Raw genomic sequence first — 18322 nt, forward strand, 5'->3', positions numbered from 1 at the left:
AGACAGGGTCGAGGGGAGTGGAAGAAGCCACGGGAAGTGGGAGGGATTGGAAAAGGGGCTCACAGTGTACTGGTGACAGGTCTTTCTTTGGGGAGCCCAGGGCAAAATGTGCTGAGTCAGTAAGAGCCTGACATGTCAGGCATAGCTTGTTTATCTAAGGGAGTCAACAAACAGTCTGGGTTTAGCCCAGGGTGGGACCTGGTAGGCAGAGTGTTTATTTAATCTGAGCAATCCAGATGTGACAGCATTCACTTTCTCTTTTGCTTCTCCAAGTGTATCTGGACCCACACGATGTGTGTGGTTTATTGCAGAGATGCACTGCTGGTGGCTGCATCTGTAGAGCTCAGAACAACTGGATCTTGTTCACACCCAGCCAGAGAGGATTCCTGGGTAAGCAGGCGGGTAGGACCCCACCCCTCTCCCCATCCTCAGGATGAATGTCTGAGAAAAGATGATTGTCACTAGTTGACAGAAGAAGGAACTGGAAGCTCAGAGAGGTGAGGTCATACCCAAGGCAGCAGGCTAAGCAGGAGCAGAGCCTGACTGTGGAAGCAGGTGTGTCTGACGGCTTCCTCCCACCACCTGGGCCCCTGAACAGTGCAGAGGGAGGGCAGCACCTGCTCAGACTGGCTCAGCTCAGGATGTGGACTCCTGAGACGTGAGCGGTGACCCCAGAAGGAAGGCGGTGTTGGGGTGCTCAGTGCTTTGGGAAATTTAGAGAACGCTGAGGGGGTAGAGGAGGCTGGTAGGGTCAGACTCTCCTTCTGTGGCCTGGCCAGCTTGAGGCTTCCCCCAGGGTGCTGTGCTGAGGCTGACAGGGACAAAGGGTTTCTTTTGTGATATTAATATAAGGAATCCAGGCTCATTAGCATTTTGTCTCTGAGCGCCTGCTCAGTGTCCGGCCCTGGGGGGAAACTGAGGCCTGAGAGGGGAGGGACAAGAGACCGTGTAGGGGGACACAGGGCTTTGTCTTCCTGAGCTTGCCAGGCCCTCAGGTCAGGACTGTAGGTGATGGTGCTACTTTGGGGGAAGATGGCCCTAATAGAGTGAGGGGGCTTAGTGTGCTGTGTCCACATTATGATGCTGGATTTGCAACATTAAGATAAAAAAGCCAAACTGTAGACATGTCAGTATAGCAGGAGGGGCATGACCTTAGATCTATGTGTTTAGACAGGCAGAGAAAAACCTAGAAAGTTTTGGGTTATTAAAGTATATTCCTGGGACTTCCCTGGTGGTCTAGTAGTTAAGACTCATGCTTCCACTGAATTGGTTGTGGGTTCAGTCCCTGGATGGGACACTAAGATCCCACATGCTGGGTTTCAAGGTTAAAAAATTAAGTAAAAGATAAAAATAGAAAGTATATTTTGATCAGTTTAAATAAAACAAAATCACATTCCCCACTTACATACCCATGTCAGAAGGCCTGGTCTTGGCCTCCACTCTGCCCTCTTGCCCTCTGAGAGCTGTATGACCCTGGACAAGTCACCTCCCTGGGAATTGTTTGTTTAGATCTCTTGCATGTGTGACTTAGTAGTTAAGTTGTGTCAGATTCTTTGTGACCCCATGGATTGTAGCCTGCCATGCTCCTCTGTCCATGGGATTTTTCAGGAAAGAATGCTGGATTGGGTTGCCATTTTCCTCCTCCAGGGGAATCTTCCCAACCCAGGGATCCAATCCACATCTCCTGCAATGCAGTCTGATTCTTTACTGTTTGATCCATCTAGGAAGCCCTTTCAGATCTCTTATGCATTTCTTAAAAGCTGGTTTCAGTCTTCACATGTGGGTTTGTAGTTTCTCTCTGTGTTGGAAATATTCAGCTTTGTCTACTCAATATATTGCAAACCTTGTCTCCAGTTCGCTTATTTTTTTTTTTTTCTTTTGAGGCTTGAGTTGTTATTCACTCAATACTGTGTTTCTAAGAGTCATCCATATTTAATGAATAATTATAATAAACTAATTAGAAATAAACTATACTTATTCTTTTTTTTCATTTAGTTTTATTAGTTGGAGGCTAATTACTTTACAATATTTTAGTGGGTTTTGTCACACATTGACATGAATCAGCCATGGATTTACATGTATTCCCCATCCCGATCCCCCCTCCCACCTCCCTCTCTACCCAATCCCTCTGGGTCTTCCCAGTGCACCAGGCCCAAGCACTTCTCTCATGCATCCAACCTGGGCTGGTGATCTGTTTCACTATAGATAATATACATGTTTCAATGCTGTTCTCTCAAAACATCTCACCCTCGCCTTCTCCCACAGAGTCCAAAAGTCTGTTCTGTACATCTGTGTCTCTTTTTCTGTTTTGCATATAGGGTTATCATTACCATCTTTCTAAATTCCATATATATGTGTTAGTATGCTATAATGTTCTTTATCTTTCTGGCTTACTTCATTCTGTATAATCGCTCCAGTTTCATCCATCTCATTAGAACTGATTCAAATGAATTCTTTTTAACGGCTGAGTAGTATTCCATGGTGTATATGTACCACAGCTTCCTTATCCATTTGTCTGCTGATGAGCATCTAGGTTGCTTCCATGTCCTGGCTATTATAAACAGTGCTGCGATGAACATTGGGGTGCACGTGTCTCTTTCAGATCTGGTTTCCTCGGTGTGTATGCCCAGAAGGGGGATTGCTGGGTCATATGGCAGTTCTATTTCCAGTTTTTAAAGAAATCTCCACACTGTTCTCCATAGTGGCTGTACTAGTTTGCATTCCCATCAACAGTGTAAGAGGGTTCCCTTTTCTCCACACCCTCTCCAGCATTTATTGCTTGTAGACTTTTGGATAGCAGCCATCCTGACTGGCGTGTAATGGTACCTCATTGTGGTTTTGATTTGCATTTCTCTGATAGTGAGTGATGTTGAGCATCTTTTCATGTGTTTGTTAGCCATCTGTATGTCTTCTTTGGAGAAATGTCTGTTTAGTTCTTTGGCCCATTTTTTGATTGGGTCATTTATTTTTCTGGAATTGAGCTGCAGGAGTTGCTTGTATATTTTTGAGATTAATCCTTTGTCTGTTGCTTCATTTGCTATTATTTTCTCCCAATCGGAGGGCTGTCTTTTCACCTTGCTTATAGTTTCCTTTGTTGTTGAAAAGCTTTTAAATTTTATTAGGTCCCATTTGTTTATTTTTGCTTTTATTTCCAATATTCTGGGAGGTGGGTCATAGAGGATCCTGCTGTGATTCATGTCAGAGAGTGTTTTGCCTATGTTCTCCTCTAGGAGTTTTATAGTTTCTGGTCTTACATTTAGATCTTTAATCCATTTTGAGTTCATTTTTGTGTATGGTGTTAGAAAGTGTTCTAGTTTCATTCTTTTACAAGTGGTTGACCAGTTTTCCCAGCACCACTTGTTAAAGAGGTTGTCTTTTTTTCCATTGTATATTCTTGCCTCCTTTGTCGAAGAGAAGGTGTCCATAGGTTCATGGATTTATCTCTGGGCTTTCTATTCTGTTCCATTGATCTTTATTTCTGTCTTTGTGCCAGTACCATACTGTCTTAATGACTGTGGCTTTGTAGTAGAGTCTGAAGTCAGGCAGGTTGATTCCTCCAGTTCCATTCTTCTTTCTCAAGATTGCTTTGGCTATTCAAGGTTTTTTGTATTTCCATACAAATTGAGAAATTATTTGTTCTAGCTCTGTGAAAAATACCGTTGGTAGCTTAATAGGGATTGCATTGAATCTATAGATTGCTTTGGGTATTATAGACATTTTGACAATATTGATTCTTCCAATCCATGAACACGGTATGTTTCTCCATCTGTTTGTGTCCTCTTTGATTTCTTTCATCAGTGTTTTATAGTTTTCTATGTATAGGTCTTTTGTTTCTTTAGGTAAATATACTCCTAAGTATTTTATTATTTTTGTTGCTATGGTGAGTGGTATTGTTTCCTTAATTTCTCTTTCTGATTTCTCATTGTTAGTGTATAGGAATGCAAGGGATTTCTGTGTGTAATTTTATATCCTGCAACTTTACTATATTCGCTGATTAGCTCTAGTAATTTTCTGGTAGAGTCTTTAAGGTTTTCTATGTAGAGGATCATGTCATCTGCAAACAGCGAGAGTTTCACTTCTACTTTTCCTATCTGTATTCCTTTTACTTCTTTTTCTGCTCTGATTGCTGTGGCCAAAACTTCCAACACTATGATGAATAGTAGTGGTGAGAGTGGGCACCATTGAATTGTTCCTTATTTTAGGGGAAATGCTTTCAGTTTTTCACCATTGAGGGTAATGCTTGCTGTGGTCTTGTCATATATAGCTTTTATTATGTTGAGGTGTGTTCCTTCTATTCCTGCTTTCTGGAGAGTTTTAATCATAAATGGGTGTTGAATTTTGTCAAAGGCTTTCTCTGCATCTATTGAGATAATCATACGGGTTTTATCTTTCAATTTGTTAATGTGTTGCATTACATTGATTTGCAGATATTAAAGAATGCTTGCATTCCTGGGATAAAGCCCACTTGGTCATGGTGTATGTTTTTTCTTTAATATGTTGTTGGATTCTGTTTGCTAGAATTTTGTTAAGGATTTTTGCATCTATGTTCATCAGTGATATTGGCCTGTAGTTTTCTTTTTTTGTGGCATCTTTGTCTGGTTTTAGAATTAGGGTGACGGTCGCCTCATAGAATGAGTTTGGAAGTTTAGCTTCTTCTGCAATTTCTGGAAGAGTTTGAGTAAGATAGGTGTTAGCTCTTCTCTAAATTTTTGGTAGAATTCAGCTGTGAATCCATCTGGTCCTGGGCTTTTGTTTGCTGGAAGATTTCTGATTACAGTTTTGATTTCCTTGCTTGTGATGGGTCTGTTAAGATCTTCTATTTCTTTCTGGTTCTGTTTTGGAAAGTTACACTTTTCTAAGAATTTGTCCATTTCTCCCAAATTGTCCATTTTATTGGCATAGAGCTACTGGTAGTAGTCTCTTATGATCGTTTGTATTTCAGTGTTGTCTGTTGTGATCTCTCCATTTTCATTTCTAATTTTGTTAATTTGGTTCTTCTCCCTTTGTTTCTTAATGAGTCTTGCTAATGGTTTGTCAATTTTGTTTATTTTTTATAAAAAACCAGCTTTTAGCTTTGTTGATTTTTGCTATGGTCTCTTTAGTTTCTTTTGCATTTATTTCTGCCCTAATTTTTAAGATTTCTTTCCTTCTGCTAACCCTGGGGTTCTTCATTTCTTCCTTCTCTAGTTGCTTTCCAGGTCGCTTATCTTATATTCTGATCTAGTTTATTGTGTCCTCTGAAATGTTTGATTTTTGAGGTCAAATGGTTTCTGGGATTTGTGTGTTGGTGAGAAAGTTTTCCTTAACAATATTTTTCCAGATTGTTTCCTTTCTTCTAGTATTTTTTTTTTTCCTTTTTTCTTTTTGGTTTATATTCAGATCCCCTCAGGTTTCATTGATTGATTGATTAGAAGCTTTTTGTTCCTTCTTTGTCCTCTATTTCTTCCCACTTTTATCTTCCCCTTCCTTCCTTTTTTCCCCCTTCTACTCACCTACTGTCCTGAACGCCCACTCTCCCTGCCTACGTCCTTCTTCTTCTCCTTAAAGTGAACATGTTTAACAGGGTACCTACTGCAGTCAAAAAGGAACACACTGTTCTTCTATGCCTTCAAAGAAGCCTCCAGTGCAGTAAAGCATCTTTCAGATTTTAGCTGGAACCCGTATCTTTTTTCCTATAGAAAACTGTCATGACTGGAGTAAGGAGACATGAGGAAATGCAGGTGTTTCCTGCTACCTGAAAGTAGTGTTCCTAGGAAACTTTTCTTAAACCGGGATGGCACTGAGGGAAAAGGTTATAGGTCTCATATCACAGTTTATTGGCATAGGGTGATGTTGAAGGAGGAAACAGACAGAGCTGGACTCCATCTTAGGCGAGGCTGCGAACATTAGTCTAAACGCATGGTCACCCTCCTAATGGACTCTGAACTTTGTGCCTGGTGTCTATAGAAGTGGTATACCAATGGGAAACCAGACTCCCTGGATAAAAGAGCCTCAGGACTTGTACTTGGACTCTCTGCAGCCTATAAAGAATATGGTAATTATCTCTGTAACAGAACAAAGTCGTAAATTCCATTATGTTTATCGGGATATGACCACAGGCCTATTGATCAATGTCCACTGTTTATCTAGTCTTGTGACACATGAATCATGGATTATCTTTGATCGTATCTCTCTTTTACCTTGTTCAAACTAGTTTCAAGGAATTTGGAGAGGTGGGTTTGAGCAAGTACACTTAGGGTATATAAGGTTTTCACAAAAACTGGTTGGGGTCCTTGACTAAAGGAGACTCTGCCTTGGGCCTGCCAGTGTAATAAACTGCACTCCACTATCTGCAGTGTCCTTCCGAGGGAGCTTGTTTCCCAGAACGCGTGGCTACAATATTTGGTGCGTTGGCCAGGAAACTCCTTACTTTGAGTAGACAAGTCCCATTTGGGACCACTCCAAGGCCTTGTGGCTTGAATCTTCTAGAAGGGGGCAGGCACCTCGCCCTTCTGGAAGGATTCTTCTTCTCAACGCCCAGACCTTTCACGTTAGCAGGTAGTGGACAGCAGCTGGGAAACTGAGCGCTCAGGTGAGGAGGAACCCACCCGGCAGGGTGGAAGAGGGGGCCTGATCACCCCCTGGGAGGGACTAGAAGGGGCACGGCCCCACAGGAGCCTGGAATAGGCAGGCAGCAGCGATTGCTTGGTACACAGGTTGATGAGCGTGCTAGGGTTTAGGAAGAAATTTGTGAAGGTCATTTAGGAGGTGTGTCCATGCTGTCTCAGGGAAAATTTTTACCAAGTGATCACCAGGGGATTTTTAGGATAGGAAACTGGTCCTTATATGCTGGTATTCTGCCCTCCCCCAGGAGGTGTCCCGTCTGCTGTGAAATTCTTGACCCCTTTGGAATTGTTAGGCTAGAAGGAGGGGGATACATAAGTGAGTATGAATTGGCTTTTCTGGAGATGGCCTGGGACATGGGATATTTAACCCATCTGTGTTTTCATCCACACCTGATCAAGCTCACCAAGGCAGAATGGACTTTAAGGGAGAAACAGCCTTGGACCACGTGGTGTTCTGGTTTGGCTGTGCTGACCAGCAGGTGAAGACACGCCGATCTCCCTTCTCCCTCTGGGATCTGGCAGGTAAGGCTCTTCCTACCCCAATTAGGAAGGAAGCAGAATGGCAATTTAAGTGTCATTGAGTGGAAATATCAGAAGTACATAGGGTACTGAGAACTTTGTAGACAGAATGAAAAGGAAAAGTAGAAGAAGGTCCGAGAAGGTAAGCAAGATGGTGGGAAGTGAATCTAAGGCGACTGTACTGGAGTGCATGATTAAAAATTTAAAGAAGGGATTAGGAGGAGACTATGGGGCGACTCGATGGACATGGGTTTGAGTAAACTCCGGGAGTTGGTGATGGACAGGGAGGCCTGGTGTGCTGCGATTCATGGGGTCACAAAGAATCAGACACGACTGAGCGACTGAACTGAACTGACTGATGGGGTGAAGATGAAGCCTATCCGCCTCCACATACTCTGTGAAGTCGAATGGCCCCCCAAGGGAGTAGGATGAAATTCAAGATTTTCACCACCAGAGAACACCATGAACTTAAAAATAGTGGAAGCAGTCTATACAGTAGTCACAGGAGAGCCAGGACACCTGGATCAATATCCATATAATGAGTCATGGCTAGGGTTAGCTCAAGACCCTCCTACTTGGACAAGGTTCTGTATCCAGAAGGGAAAGGGAAAAATATTAATGGCACAAAAATTGACTGATGATAAAAAAGGAAATTCTACAGGATTTGGACGGGGATGACCTGGCCCCTCTCCCATACTGGATAATGACGTGCCTGCTTCCCAGTGCTCCACCAGGACTGGAGGCCGCCTTAATGCCCGATCAAGGCCAGGTGAAGTTTCTGCAGCAGCCACTGCTCTTCCATCAGCTCTCCCGGAGTTCATGTAGCTGCCGTTTGCGCAGACTCCGATCCCGGTGACAGAGCCTCTGGCCAACACTTCCAGGATCCGGCTTCAGCCGAACCGCCCAAGTTATACCCGCATCTCCCAGTGAGTACTGACAAGAAGGAGAGGGAGACGTTGGAATTAAGCAGAGACTGCGCTCTGCCAGAGAGCTAGAGGGAATGAAAGAGAACAGACAAGAGACTTACAGTGCAAGCTGCTGCTCTGGGAAAGTCTATCTCGGGCCCTCTGGAAAACCTCCTCTGCCCCAGGGACAGGACAGTCCTTCAGCTGGTCCCAACGGAGTCCCCGGGCCCTGTTACAGCCAAACAAGTGTGCCCGGTGCCGAGCTTTTGGCCACTGGAAGAATGAATGCCCTGAGGCAAGGAAGGAAGAGGATGTTCCCGCAGTTGTGGGGCTTGCTAACTTGGAAATTAAATAGGGCTGCTGGGGCTCAGAGATATCATGTCCCTGAGAATGCATGGTAACCTTAAAAGTGAGGAACCAAAACACTGACTTCATGGTGGATACAGGAGCAGAACTGTCAGTAGTAAGAAAACCTGTGGCACCACTGTCCAAAGAGACTACTGCTGTAACTGGGGTATCGGGAAAAGAGATGATTAAATTGTTTGCCAGCCCAGAAAATGTCAGATGGGGGGGCACCAAGTGATTCATGAATTCCTCTACATTCCTGAGTGTCCAGTAACCCTGCTGGGAAGAGACTTGCTCTCCAAACTAGGAGCACAAGTGACTTTCTCTCCTGAGGAAAGGCCAGTGCCCTTCCAGATGGACACTAAGACTTATTTGATCTCTCTCTCTCAATACCACCCCAAGATGAGTGGAGGTTGCATGAGCCTCCGAAGGAAGAACCGGGTGGGCTGGGAGAGCATGAGAGAGAGCTAACTCAATTATTCCCTGAGGTCTGGGTGGAAGACAACCCCCCCTCCCCCCAGGCTGGCTAAACATCAAGCCCCAGTGATAATAGAGCTCAAACCAGGCACCATCCCGGTTGGAAAGTGCCAGTACCCACTACCGATAGAGGCTTGGGTTGGCATACTGCCCCACATCAATAGATTGAAACAAGCAGGCATTCTCTATAGTAGAGTGCCAGTCAGCTTGGAATATGCTGATCCTGCCAGTCAAAAAGGAAGGACGACAGGACTGTAGGCCTGTACAAGATCTCAGGCTAGTCAACCAGACTACTGTGACTTTACACCCCATTGTTCCAAACCCCTATACCTTACTCAGCCTCCTCCTGCCAAGGACTAAAATTTATACTTGCCTAGATCTCAAGGATGCCTTCTTCTGCATATACCTTGCCCCAGTGTCACAGCCCATCTTTGCTTTTGAATGGGAAGATCCAGTCGGGGGCACCAAATAACAGGTCACCTGGACCCCTCACAAGGGTTTAAGAATTCCCCAACCATCTTTGGGGAAGCCTTGGCTTCTGACCTGGACTCATTCTATCCGAAAGAGTTTGGATGTTGGCTCCTACAGTACGTGGATGACCTGCTGCTGGCTGTCGAGACCAAGATAAAATGCTGGAAAGGGACAAAAGCACTGCTCCAGCTATTGATGGAAGCAGGTTACCGGGTGTCGAAGAAGAAGGCACAGATCTACAAAAAGGAGGTAAGGTATCTTGGGTTTGTTTTAAAGAAGGGCACAAGGTTCCAGACCCTAATTGGGTCCTATATACTGGTGGCACTAGCCTGATAAAACGAGGACAATGGCTGTCAGGTTAGCCAAAGTGGAAGAGGCCATCAAGACTGAAAAGGGATGGTGTGAATTGCCAAGTGGCAAATTATTGGTACCGGAGGAGCTGGCACACACTTTGGTAAGCCAAACACACCAAGCGACCCACCTAGGCCATGCTGCCTGCTCACAGGTTAATGCTGCCTCTCGAGTATTCAGACAAAATCCTCCGGGTATTCAGCTGAAAGGCACGCTGCCCTTTGAACACCTGGGAGTGGACTTCACTGAAATGAAACCTCACTGACACTACCGTTACCTGCTGGTCATGGTATGTATGTTCTCAGGATGGGTAGAAGCTTTTCCTACCCGGACTGAAAGAGGTTCAGAAGTAGCCGCCTGCTTAGGGAAATAGTTCCCAGATTTGGACTTCCTACCAGCATTGGTTCAGACAATGACCCGGCTTTTGTAACTGATTTAGTACAACAAGTAAGCAAAACTTTAAACATCAAATGGAAACTGCACACTGCATATAGACCCAGAGTTCTGAGATGGTTGAATGAACCAACTGGACACATACAAAGACTCTCCAAGTGGATCATGGAGACTGACTGCTCCTGGGTGGACTTGCTTCCGACAGCTCTGCTCAGACTCAGGATGACCCCACAGTCCCAAAGCTGTTCTCCATACGATATTGTGTATGGGAGGCCCCCTCCCATAATAAAACAGGAGTCAACAAGTTTGCCTCAGGTAAGGGGGGATAGGATTTCACAGCAGATGGAACTGGGTAAGGTAATAAATCGGGTAACTAAGTTTGTACAAGAACGGGTGCCATTCCCCCTTGGGGAACAGATTCATGAGTTTACACTTGGTGACCAAGTATGGGTCAAAGATTGGAAACATGATTTGCTAGCCCCTTGGTGAAAGGGCCCTTATGTTATTCTAACTACCCCTGCTGCAGTTAAAGTTGCAGGTATTGTCCCTTGGATCCATCATACGAGGGTGAAGACAGCCTACCACACAGACCCAGAAAACACTGAGTGGACTGCACAGAGGGACCCCTCTGACCCTCGAGAGACTAAGACCATCCTTAAGAAGGAAAAGAAGATCCTGGACAAGCCCCTTCAGGATGAAGCCGCACAATCAACTCCTGCTGCTTGGCCTCATCAATGTGATTTTGAATTAACTTTCGTTTCAACTCAGGACAATGTTTTCATCTCATGGGCACATTCCTACGTGGACTTCCACAACACCTCCAACTGCTGGGTATGTGGAGCTATTCCTCTGTCTGTGATGGATGGACTTCTTTGGCGGGTGTCACCGCTCTGCCAAGGAGATTTTAAACCACTCTGCTCTTTTCTGGGACCACAGAAAGAGACGTTCCTCTCTCTTTTCAATCATAACTTCTCTTTGTTCTCTTGGTGTAAGACCTACAGTCAATAGACTTGGGTCATGGGGTTACATTTGATATAAATGCCAGTGTAACAAAAGCCTAACCTACAATAAGCCCCAGTGAATCTACTTTATTTACATGCTAGGTGGACAAGATCTGTGTTTCAATGGTATGAGTATATTGCTGCCTTATTCGTACCCTTATAGGGACAACGGATATTATGATTAAAGTAGAGGCCTTGACAAATTTCACAAAACAGGCCCTCCTAGATAGAACAAAAGCCATCCAAGCCTTAAATGAAGAGCAAATCCAAATGAGAAAAGCAGTAATTCATAATAGAATGGCTTTGGACATACTCACAGCTGCTCAAGGAGGGACCTGTGCTAGAATTAAGGTTGAATGTTGTGTATACATTCCTGACTTATCTGGCAATGTATCAACTGCTTTAGATGATATGAAAAACCAGGTAAAAGCAATGTCAAATGAAAACATTCCTTTCTGGACTTTGGTCCTATCTTGGGTGAAGGGCGATTGGTAGAAAACTATATATACCACTGTTATAGTTGCCTTGATAGTTCTACTTTGTGGACCCTGAATTTTACAATGTATTATGAACTTTGTAACCCAAAGGTTGATGTCATTCTCCCAAATTGGCGGTCGGAGAGCCAGGGTGCAATATATCGCTATGAATGATGCTCATAATATGAGTTAAGAGCATCAAGAGGGGAGAATGAAGGAGGAAACAGAGAGAGCCAAACTCCATCTTAGGCCAGGCTGCAAGCATTAGGCTACACACTTGGTCACCCTCCTAATGGACTCTGAACTTTGTGCCCGGTGTCTATAGAAGTGGCATACCAATGGGAAACCAGACCCCCGGATAAAAGAGCCTCAGGACTTGTACTTGGACTCTCTGTTGCCTAAAAGAATATGGAAATTATCTCTGTAACAGAACAAAGTCGTAAATTCCATTATGTTTATCGGGATATGACCACAGGCCTATTGATAAATGTCCACTGTTTATCTAGTCTTGTGACTCATGAATCATGGGTTGACTTTGATCGTATCTCTCTTTTACCTTGTCCAGACTAGTTTCAAGGAATTTGGAGAGAGGTGGGTTTGAGCAAGTACACTTAGGGTCTATAAGGTTTTCATAAAAACTGATCGCGGTCCTTGGCTAAGAGGAGACTCTGCCTTGGGCCCACCAGTGTAATAAACTGCACTCCACTATCTTCATTGTCCTTCTGAGTGAGTTTGTTTCCTGGAATGCATAGCTACAACAATGTTTTGGAAATTGGGGAATGCCTGTAAATGGAAATACTCAGAAATCTGATAGCAGAGACTGTCAGAAAGAGCTTTTCATCCAGATAGACAAGGAAAGCAAATGGAATTACTGCAGCATAGGAAAAACAAGGGTTGTGCTGTGTCTTCAAGAAGCTGGTTGTTTCGTGTCACAGTAACAGGTCCCACACCTCGTGTTTTAGCTAGATTTTGTTCAGGAGGTTGGAGGGTGCCCTGGAGGCCCTGGAGCAGGAAGAAGAGAAGAGAAGAGACAGGGCCCCTGCCCAGTGCTGGGAGCTGCAGAACTTCACACAAATAGAGTCACAACCAGGAAAGTGCAAGATTCCAGGGGTGCCTGGAGAGGAAGTGGGGGAAGGCAGTAGAGGAAGAAGGCTTTGGAGCTGGTCCTCCAAGGACAGGTAACGTTTCACTGAAATCAGATTGAATACATTCTTTGCAGCTGAAGATGAAGAAGCTCTATACAATGAGCAAAAACAAGACCTGGAGCTGACTGTGGCTCAGATCATGAGTTCCTTATTGCAAAATTCGGACTTAAGTTGAAGAGAGTAGGGAAAACCACTAGGCCATTCAAGTGTGACCTAAATCAAATCCCTTACTTACAATATACAGTGAAAGTGACAAGTAGATTCAAGGGGTTACATCTGATAGACAGACTGCCTGAAGAGCTATGGATGGAGGTTCATAGCATTGTACAGGAGGCAGTGATGAAAACCATCCCCAAGAAAAAGAAATGCAAAAAAGGGAACTAGTTGTCTGAGAAGGCCTTACAAATAGCTGTGAAAAGAAGAGAAGCAGAAGACAAAGGAGAAAAGCAAAGATACACCCATCTGAGTGCAGAGTTCCAAAAAACAGCAAAGAGAGAGAAGAAAGCCTTCTTAACCAAACCATGCCAAAAAAAAAAAAGTATATACATATATATATATATATATATATATATATATATATATATATATATATATATATATGGAGAGAGAGAGGGGGAGAGAGAGAGAGAGAGAGAGAGAGGAGAACATAGTATGGGAAAGACTAGAGATTTCTTCAAGAAAATTAGAGATACTGAAGAGGATATTTCATGCAAAAATGGACACAATAAAGGACAGAAGTGGTATGGCTCTAACAGCAGCAGAAGATATTAAGAAGAGGTTGCAAGCATACACAGAAGAACTATAAGAAAAAGGTCTTAATAACCCAGATAACCACAATGGTTTGATCACTCACCTAGAGCTGGACATCCTGTAGTATGAAGTGAAGTGGGCCTTAGGAAGCATTATTACAAACAAAGTTTGTGGAGGTGGTGGAATTCCAGCTGAGCTATTGAAAGGTTGAGGCTGTTACCCTTTAAGGACACCCAGCTTCTTGGCCTCTGGCGGAGAGGATTTCGATCCAGGGCCAGAGATGAGATTTGATCACTTGAAGCTTTTGTGTAGCAAAGTTTTATTAATGTGTAAAAAGGATAGAGAAAGCTTCTAACATAGACGTCAGAAAGGGCAGAAAGAGTGACCCCTTGCTAGTTTTTAGCAGGGCATTATATACCTGATAGCAAGCTGCTATCAGATAAAAGAAATGCCTCAGACAGAGAGTGTTGCACGAGGCTCCTCCCCCACAATATGCATTTTGAGATAGAATGGCACAAGGGGAGTCATCTCCAGCCATAAAACAATTGACATACCTCTTGAAGAAAGGCAGATTTCCAAGCAAATACATAGTCTCATTAATATAGCTTAAGAAAAATATTTCCATGAGTAAGATATACTGGTATGCTGAGTCATTATCAGCTCAAAGTTTGAGAAGAGGTTAGTCTTAGGGGGAATCAATTTGAAGAAAGGCAGATTCCAAAGCAAAGAGATAGTTTCATTAGCATAGCTTAAGAAACACATTTCCATGAGAAGAATCCATTGGTTTGCTGAGTCATTAGTAGCCCAAGGTTAAGTTCTGACACTGAGTTCACAACCAAGTGTCCTCCTTCAACACGGGGTTAGAGGAGCCTCCTTTAATTTTGTGTTAAAGAAGAAAAAAAGCTTCTGCCACTTGCAGTTTTTTTCCTCCTACTGCTTGGGGACCTCTGGCCTTCCTACCTGAGTGTTAACCCTCTCACTAGTTCAAATCCTAAAAGATGCTGCTGCTAAGTGCTGCACACAATATGTCAACAAATTTGGAAAACGGCAGTAGCATCAGTCAAGGTGCTCACTTCCTCTCCCACTGTCATCTAGCACCTGACTCAGAAGTGAGGGCAGGACGGGGAGGGGGGCAGCACATTGAGTCCCCAAGGCCAGGAGGGGCGGGGAAGGCGGCCTCTCAGCACCCCTGGAGCTTCTCCTGCTCTCTCCTTGGTCTCAGCCTCCTCCTGCTCCCAGGCCCTGGGGCGTCACCACAGAGGCTCTTTCCTCCAGCTCTTGCCCTTGTCCACCCAGCTGCTCTGTGAGGGTCAGCGGACCCTGAACTAAACCCCAGTCTGGCTTTTGCCACATCCCACCTGTGTGACCTGGAGCTCCTTAACTGACCTCACCTTAAGATGGAAATCATGTTTCCCTATGTGTTCATGAGGGTGAGATAGCGTGTGTGTCCATGTCCGGGGCCAGTGCCTGCCACACAGTGGGTCCTGCCTAGTGTGCTGCTGTCCCCTCTCCCTGGAATGTGTTAGTTTCAGGTGGAAACCTCTCCCTCTCTCTTGAATCCCCCCTCCCAGTGATTTTGGAGCCTAACAATATAAAGTCTGTCACTGTTTCCATTGTTCCCCATCTATTTTCCATGAAGTGATGGGACTGAATGCCATGGTCTTGGTTTTCTGAACATTGAGTTTTAAGCCAAATTTTTCACTCACCTCTTTTGCTTTCATAAGAGGCTCTTTAGTCCTTCTTCGCTTTCTGCCATAAGGGTGGTGTCATCTGCATATCTGAGGTTATTGATATTTCTCCCGGCAATCTTGATTCCAGCTTGTGCTTCATTCAGTCCAGCATTTTGCATGATGTACTCTGCATATAAATTGAATAAGTAGGGTAAAACCATACAGCCTTGATGTACTCCTTTCCCACTTTGGAACCAGTCTGTTCCATTTCTGGTTCTAACTGTTGCTTCTTGACCTGTGTACAGATTTCTCAGGAGACAGGTAAGGTGGTCTGGTATTCCCATCTCTTGAAGAGTTTTCCACAGTTTGTTGTGATCCACACAGTCAAAGGTTTTGGCGTAGTAGTAAAGTAGAAGTAGGTGTTTTTCTGGAACTGTCTTGCTTTCTCAATGATCCAACTGATGCTGACAATTTGATCTCTGGTTCCTCTGCCTTTTCTAAATCCAGCTTGAACATCTGAAAGTTCATGGTTCACACACTGTTGAAGCCTGACTGGGGAATTTTAGGGCTTCCCTGGTGGTTCAGAAGGTAAAGCATCTGCCTACAATGCGGGAGAGCCGGGTTCGATCCCTGCTCGGGAAGATCCTCTGGAGAAGGCAACCCACTCCAGTACTCTTGCCTGGAAAATTCCATGGATGGAGGAGCGTGGTAGGCTGCAGTCCACGGGGTCACAGGGAGTTGGACACGACTAAGCGACTTCACTTTCTTTCACTTTGCTAGTGTGTGAGATGAGTGCAATTGTGCGGGAGTTTGAGCATTCTTTGGGATTGCCTTTCTTTGGGATTGGAATGAAAACTGACCTTTTCCAGTCCTGTGGCCACTGCTGAGTTTTCCAAATTTGCTAGCATATTGAGTACAGCACTTTCACAGCATCGTCTTTCAGGACTTGAAAGCTGAACTGGAATTCCATCACCTCCACTAGCTGTGTTCGAAGTGATGTTTCCTAAGGCCCACTTGGCTTCACACTCCAGGATGTCTGGCTCTAGTCCAGTGATCACACCATCATGGTTATCTGGGTCATTAAGATCTTTTTCATACAGTTCTTCTGTGTATTCTTGCCATCTCTTCTTAATATTTTCTGCTTCTGTTAAGTCCATACCATTTCTGTCTTTTATTGTGCCCATTTTTGCATGAAATGTTCCCTTGTTGTCTCTAATGTTCTTGAAGAGATTTATAGTCTTTCCCATTTTATTGCTTTCTTCCATTTCTTTGCATTGATCACGTAGGAGTGTTTTCTGATCTTTCCTTAATATTCCTTTTGAACTGTGTATTCAAATGGATATATCCTTCCTTCTCTCCTTTGCCTTTTGCTTCTCTTCTTTTCTCAGCTATTTGTAAGGCCTCCTCAGATAACCATTTTGCCTTTTTGCAGTTCTTTTTCTTGGGGATGATTTTGATAACCACATCCTGTACAATGTCAAGAACCTCTGTCCATAGTTATTCAAGCACTCTGTCTATCAGATCTCATCTCTTGACTCTATTTGTCACTTCCACTGTATAATCGTAAGGGATTTGATTTAGGTCATACCTTGATGATCTAGTGGTTTTCCCTTCTTTCCCCAATTTAAGTCTGAATTTTGCAGGAAGGAATTCATGATCTGAGCCACAGTCAGCTCCCAGTCTTCTTTTTGCTGACTCTATAGAGCTTCTTCATCTTTGGCTGCAAAGAATATAATCAATCTCATTTCGGTATTGACCATCTGGTGATGTCCATGTGTACTCATCTCTTGTGTTTTTGGAAGAGGGTGTTTGCTATGACCAGTGCATTCCCTTGTCAGAACTTCATTATTTTGTACTCTAAGGCCAAACTTGTCTGTTACTCCAGGTATCTCTTGACTTCCTACTTTTGCATTCCAGTCCCCTATGATGAAAAGGACATCTTTTTGGGTGTTAGTTCTGGAAGGTCTTGTAGGTCTTCATAGAACCGTTCACCTTCAGCTTCTTCAGCATTAGTGGTTTGGGTATAGACTTGATTACTGTGATATTGAATGGTTTGCCTTGGAGACAAACTGAGATCTTTCTGTCATTTTTGAGACTGCACAAAAGGACCGCATTTCAGACTCTTTTGTTGTCCATGAGGGTTACTCCATTTCTTCTAAGGAATTTTTGCCCACAGTAGTAGATATAATGGTCATCTGAATTAAATTTCCCCGTTCTGGCTCATTTTAGTTCACTGATTCCTAAAATGTCAATGTTCACTCTTGCCATCTCCTGTTTGACCACTTCCAATTTACCTTGATTCATGGACCTAACATTCCCAGTTCCTAAGCAATATTGTTCTTTTCAGCATCGAACTTGAGTTTCACCACCAGACGCATCCACAACTGGGTCTTGTTTCCGCTTTGGCTCAGCCTCTTCATTCCTTTTGGAGCTATGTCTCCGGTCTTCTCCAGTAGCATATTAGGCACCTACCAATAAGATGAACTGGGGAGTTCATCTTTCAGTGTCAGATCTTTTTGCCTTTTCTTACTGCTCATGGGGTTCTCAAGGCAAGAATACTGAAGTGGTTTGCCACTCCCTTTTCCCATGGAGCACTGAGTAATGGAATATTACTTAGCCATAAAAAGGTACACATTTGAGTCAGTTCTATTGAGGTGGTTGAACATAGAACCTATTATACAGAGTAAAGTAAGTCAGAAAGAGAAAAACAAATAGCATATACAAATTCATATATATGAAATCTAGAAAGATGATACTATGAAATTATTTGTAGAGCAGCAATGGAGTCACAGATGTAGAGAACAGACGTATGGACACGGGGTGTGGGGGAGGAACGAGAGGGTGGGATGTAGGGAGAGAGTAACATGGAAACTTACCTTGCCATATGTCAAATAGACAGCCAATGGAATTTGCTGTCTGACTCAAGGAAATCAACCTGGGGCTCTGTAATAACCTAGAGAGGTGGGAGGGAGGTTCAGGAGGGAGAGGACATATGTATACCTATGGCTGATTCATGTTGATGTTTGGCAGGAACCAACACAATTCTGTAAAGCCTTTATGCTTCAATTAATAATAAATAAATTTTTAAAAATTAAAAAAAGTCACTACTTGGAGACCTACATAGATATTTCTTCAAAGAAGATGTAAGATGGCCAACAGGCATATGTAAAGATGCTCAACATTGTTAATTATTAGAGAATGCTAATCAAAACTA

The 18322-nt window shown here is 43.7% G+C and overlaps 1 long non-coding RNA gene across 1 annotated transcript; it reads left to right on the top strand.

Annotated features, from left to right (window-relative positions):
* Positions 1-257: 257 nt before the first annotated feature.
* On the top strand, positions 258-12253 carry LOC133043916 (uncharacterized). Its single transcript, XR_009689788.1, has 3 exons — positions 258-390; positions 7005-7127; positions 10593-12253. It is a non-coding gene; the product is annotated as an uncharacterized LOC133043916 (long non-coding RNA).
* The last annotated feature ends 6069 nt before the right edge of the window (positions 12254-18322 follow it).

This window comes from Dama dama, chromosome 22 (assembly GCF_033118175.1).
Source record: "Dama dama isolate Ldn47 chromosome 22, ASM3311817v1, whole genome shotgun sequence".
Taxonomy (NCBI): domain Eukaryota; kingdom Metazoa; phylum Chordata; class Mammalia; order Artiodactyla; family Cervidae; genus Dama; species Dama dama.